At 43.7% G+C, this 6,000-nt stretch overlaps 1 protein-coding gene across 1 annotated transcript in view; it reads right to left on the minus strand.

Moving 5' to 3' along the window:
* The window catches only part of Abcc1 (ATP binding cassette subfamily C member 1), a 142,775-nt gene that overhangs the window by 38,261 nt on the left and 98,514 nt on the right, over nt 1–6,000 (minus strand). The window lies entirely within an intron of this gene.

Below are 6,000 nucleotides of genomic sequence, written 5' to 3' on the forward strand. Positions count from 1 at the left end.
AGTGAGGAGGTGATGCTCCTGTATCCTAAAGACTGGACCAGAAAGATAAGTGACCAGGAGCCAAAGGCTTGGCTACTGTGGTAATCACTTGCTTGGCACACAGAAGGGCCTGGGTCCACTCCCAACACTGCAGAAAATGTAGTTCAGCTGGCACAGCACCTTACCTGGCATGCATGAAGCCCTGGGCTCATCCCTACTACATAAACTGGGTGTGCTGTTGCACTCTGGAAAATCCCAGCACTGGGGAGGTGGGGGCAGGAGGATCAGAAATGCAAGGCCATTCTTGGCTACAAAGGGAGTTTGGGACCAGCATGGGCTATTCGAGAACAGCCTCAAAAGCAAAATCAAATCTAGAAAGCCCAAGCAGAGACTGGTCCTCACTGCAGCCCTGACTGTGGGTAGAGCTCTCTCAGGACAACCTCTTCAGAAAGTCAACTGGCTCCTTTGCCACAAGAGTCCCAGACAACCTCAGGAGTGTGGCCTGACTCAGGAGGGAACAGATGCCTGATGAACTGAGGTACGCATGCCTCCCCCACGGCTGACATGGGAACCTCCCTGGTGGCAGCAGTCAGGTGCTGCAGGGTCCCCTGGGAGAGTAGCATGAGCATTTGGCACAATCTGCCATGGGGTTTGAATGGACAGAGTCCTTGCCCCATCCTTGCACCAGTCCTGAGGTTATGGAAGGCTTTCCTGGGATATAACCTGAGCTGGGCAGCCATGCCTCATCTGTGTCACCCTTGGAAGTGGCAGGGCCTGAAACCATAACCCATTCACCCTGCATGTGTCAACCATGTGACCCTGAGTGTGGCTTCCATTCCACAGGCAAGCTGGCTTCCTGAGTGTGGCATGGGAACCTGTAACCTGGTGGCAAGAACAGGTAACCAAGCCAAGCCTGGGCGCAGGTCCTGCAGTGTCACCTGGGACTGAGCTCACTCAGCCATACAGCCTGGCTACACAGCATCCTTCAGCTGGCTAGAGCTCCAATCTGCTGCCACCAGCAACAGAGATGCTTTCTGCTCCTCCTGCCACTAACAAGTTAGCCAACTCAGGGAGGCTTCAAGAAATGTCTGGCCCCTCCTGGGGAATGGGGGACAGGGAGGCAGGTATGTCCAGGGACTCTCCAAAGGGAAGCTCCTCAAATGAGCATGCCCACAAACTTATAGACACAAAGGCATACATGAAATAAGTACGTAATAACTGCAACATGTGAGGGTTGGAAATAGGAAAAGCCCCCTTCACACAGTGAAGGGCAAACTGAGTCAGTCCGTATGCTATAGTTCAGGCTCCAAAGAGTCCAATGGACTCCTCCTGATACCCTACACCAGAGCCTCTGACTGCATACACAGTCTGTGGAGGAACCAAACTTAAGCTATCAGCTCCAGTCACGAAGAATTCCATCCTACTTCAGCCCCAAGACCCAGGCCTGGCCCAGCCAGCATTTTATATCCCTAGGCTAATGACAGCCGCAGAAAAAAAACATACGACCAACCGTAACCAATGAGATGTGATCTCATGGCTCTATGGAGCAACTGAGGCAAAACAAGGCTGTGAGCGCACTAGGGTTAATGAGGTGACAGGATGACCCCAAGAGCTGACTAGCTGCCAAAGACAAGTCAGCTGTGGAGTGCACAGGGACATCACCCCAGCATTATCTTGGAGGCATCTGAATCTAGCCATGCCTGAAACCCCAACCAGGTGGGGTTTATTTTAATTATTACTTTTATGTTTTTAACAGTTTTTTAAAAAATTTTTTAGAGGAAGCATTTCATTACAGCTTTAACATAACAATTTCCAGAGCAAAGATACATCTCTTTCAAAAGTGGCTATAAAATTTTTAGGTTCACAGTTGAATTAATACAGCTATACAATACTGAACTCAGTATAAACCCTATAAGACATAATATTGAATGAGTCTTTAACCTTTAAAAAAGATCTCTATTTCATTTTAAAATATAGTTTCTTACAGAAAGACTCATTGTTTTTACTAATAACACTTAAAGGTTGGCGATGAGTCTCTAATCTGTATATATCTGATTATTACTAGTTGTCCTGGTTTGTCTCTCCACTGCTGTGACAAAACACTCTGACCAATACCAGCTTGGGGAGGAAAAGGTTTATTCAGCTTAGATATGCCGGATCACAGTTCATCTGGGAGCCCAAGGCTGGAACTCAGGGCAGGAACCTGGAGGCAGGAGCTGGAGCACAGGCCATGGAGGAACGCTGCTTACTGGCTTGCTCCGCTGGCCCCTGCTCAGCCTGCTTTCTTATGCAACACAGGCCCACCTGCCCAGGGATAGCACCAACCACAGTGGGCTGGGCCCTCCCACATCACTCATCGAGAAGATGCCCCTCAGACATGGCCACAGGCCAGTCCAATAGAGGCAATTCCCCAGATGAGGCTCCCCCAATCCAGGTGTGACAAGTTGACACTAAAGCTATCCAGCACACTAGTCATGGTCAGTTGCATGGATCCTTGGCACCTATGTATGTCTATAAAGTCATCAGGTAGATTTCAATGGTAATGTTTATCACCTCTACTACTTAACATGACCTAAATTTTTATGATTCCTCCTCAAAATAACTATTTTGTTGATTTTTTTGTGTGTATATCACACAGTACATCCCAAACAATCTTATTCATCTATATACCTACTTCCCAGATGGCACCCTCCCATAGCACCCCCCCCCACCCAGCCCTTTTACTCTGTATTCCCTGCTACTGTCTGCTATGGTATCAGCACCCCCAGCCATTCCCCAGTACTTGTCCATCTGGTGAATCTAGTCAGCCTATCTAGAGGTCTTTGTTTCAGGAAGGTCAGGTGTTCCTCATCTAGCAGCAATCAGTTGTCAATATTCCTTTAGATAAGTGCCTTTAGCTATGCAAATGGACTCTTAAGATACTATGTTGATGTCTTTAATCTTTGGTTATACTTTCCTTTTTGGATGTTTAAGGCCATACAGTTGGTCCAGATAAACCAATTTACTTTTACTCTTAAGGCAGTTTGAGGATCTGTTCCTCAGGGGTCACATGGGCTTGGGAGGAGCCCCTGGCTCCTTTCTTTTACCAGTTCCATTTATGAGAAGGTAAGTCAAAGGTCCTGTTCGACCATGGCTGGCTCCGCTTGGAAGCATGGAAGAAATGTTTCCTCTGCGTTGATCCTCTTCTTTGTAGACTGCACACTGGTTCAGGTCCGTCTTGTGGGGTCTCCACGGCCTCCTTGATCAAGAGGACAGGTGACTCACCACAGTTACAGGACATTTTAAGAGCTGCTTATAGTCCCCTGGAACTAGTCGACCTAGGAGGGCAAGGAGCAAAAACTGTCCTTTATGTCCCTCTGACCAAATCAGTATAGGCCTCAAAGTATGTCTGTTAAACATCCAAGAAGGTTAGTTCCACCAGTCTGGCACTTTTAATTACTGTGTGCCATGTAGATAGATCTTGGGCAAAGACCAACTGTTCTCAGATAAACTTTGCCTAGACATAATATTTCTTGATCTGGTATGTATAATTTGCCAGTAGGTTGTTGGACTAATATGGTTCCTTCTGGTTTTTAAAACTAGCTAGGCAGAATTTCTCTCTCACACTGTCTAACCCTTCCATCATGGTTTCCCCAATTAAAGTGCCCCCATTTTCCCCATTTCTCCCTTAATAATACCCTTCTCCTATGGTCCTACCTCCCTTGAGCTCCTTCTTTCCCTTTATCCCATAGATTCCTTGTATAACCTTCCCTCCCCCTCCCTTAAACTAACCCAAATTTTATCCATATCTGTTCTTCTCTTTCAGATTCTTTCTTTTCCTTTATCTCCCTGGTTCCTCTTCATTATTCTGGTTCCTGTCGTTATGTCTGGATACATACTCACTTATCAGGATTTGATGCGAGGATCCATGAGAGCGAACATACGTAGTTTTTTTGTTTTGTTTTGTTTTTTTCTGAGTCTGTGTTACTTCTACTTAGAATAAGTTACTAGTTCCACCCATTTACCTGCAAATTTCATGATTTCATCTTTCTTTACTACTGAGTAAAACTCCATCGTATAAATGAACCACATTTTCATTATCCACTCGTCAGTTGAGAGACACTTAGGTTGCTTCCATCTCTTAGCTATTGTGAAAAGAGCAGCAACAAACACAGATGTACAAGTGTCCCTGCAATAGGATGAGTTATTTGGGTATATGCCAAGGAATGGTATAACTGGGTCAAATGGTAGGTTCATTTGTAGTTTAAGAATTCTCCACACTGCTTTCCATAGGGGTTGAACAAGTTTGATGCCCCACCAGCAGTGGATAAGTGTTCCCCTTTCCCCACATCCTCTCCAACATTTGGTATCATTTGTTCTTTTGATCTTACTAGTCTGACTGGGGTAAGATGAAATCTTAAAGTGGTTTTAATTTGCATTTCCCTAATTACTAGTGATGTTGAACATCTTTTAAGATGCTTCTTAGCCATCTTTATTTCTCCTTTTGAGAACTCTCTGTTCAGGTCCTTAGCCCATCTTTTAATTGGGTTACCTCCTTTCTTGATTCTGTTTGAGTTCGTTATATATTCTGGATGTTAAACCTCTGTCAGATGTGTCGCTGGTGAAGATTTTCTCACATTCTGTAGGTTTTCTCTTCCCTTCCCTGAATGCCTCCTTTGATATACAAAAGCTTTTTAGTTTAACGAAGTCCCATTTGTTGATTCTTGACCTTGTTTCCTGGGCAGTTGGTGTCTGGTTTAGAAAATCCTTTCCTACATCTATATCTTGTAGGTTATTGCCAATGTTTTCTTCTAACAGTTTCAGAGTTTCAGGCTTCACATTAAACTCTGATACATTTGGAATTGACTTTTGTACAAGGTGAGAGATAGGGGTTTAGTTTCATTCTTCTACAGGTGGAGATCCAGTTTTGCCAGCACCATTTGCTGAACATGCTGTCTTTCCTCCAGTGAATGTTCTTGGCCCCTTTGTCAAATATCAGGTGGCTGAGATTGCATGTACTCATATTTGGGTCTTCAATTTTGTTCTATTGAGCTATGGTCTATTTTGTGCCAGTACCATGTTGTTTTTATGACTATAGCTCTGTAATAAAGTTTAAGTCTGGTATAATAATCCCCCCAGAATTGCTCTTAATGCTCAGGGTTGCTTTGGCTATCCAAGTTCTTTTGTGCTTCCATATGAATCTTAGGATGGTTTTTTCCCCAATTCTGTGAAAAATGTCATGGGGATTTTGATTGGCATTGCAGTGAATCTATAAATGGCTTTTGGTAGGATGGTCATTTTCACAATATTAATTCTTCCAATCCATGAGCATGGGAGGTCCTAGCTATTGTGAAGGGGAGTGTTTCCATGTACTCTTTCTCTGATTGCTTGCTATTGGTATATAAAAAGGAAACAGACCTTTGTAGGTTAATTTTGTAACCTGCCACTTTACTGAACATGTTAATTTCTAGGAGTTTTCTAGTGGAACTTTTGGCGTCTCTTAGATATATCATCTGCAAAATGGGATAATCTTCTTCTTTGCCAATTATTACTCCTTTAATTTCCTGCTCTTGTCTTATTGCTCTTGTAAGAGTTTCAAGTACTATGTTAAAGAGGAGTGGAGATAGTGGACAGCCTTGTCTGGTTCCTGATTTCAATGGGAATGCTTCCAGTTTTTCTCCATTTAGAACGACATTGGGTGTGGGTTTGTTATATATGGCTTTAATTATGTTGAGGTATGTTCCCTCCAGTCCAATTCCCTCTAGGACTTTGAACATAAATGCATGTTGAATTTTGTCAAAGGCCTTCTCTGCATCTATTGAGATGACCATGTGGTTCTTCTCTTTGAGCCCATTAATATGATTTATGACGTTCACTGACTTACGTATATTGAACCATCCCTGCATCACTGGGATAAAGCTGACTTGATCATGGTGGATGATCTTTTTGATGTGTGTCTGTATGTGGTTTGCAAGTATCTTGTTGAGAATTTTTGCATCTATGTTCATTAAGGATATGGCTCTATAGTTTTCCGTTTTGGTT

Source organism: Nannospalax galili, unplaced genomic scaffold (genome assembly GCF_000622305.1).
Source record: "Nannospalax galili isolate Female #2095 unplaced genomic scaffold, S.galili_v1.0 scaffold32, whole genome shotgun sequence".
Lineage (NCBI taxonomy): Eukaryota > Metazoa > Chordata > Mammalia > Rodentia > Spalacidae > Nannospalax > Nannospalax galili.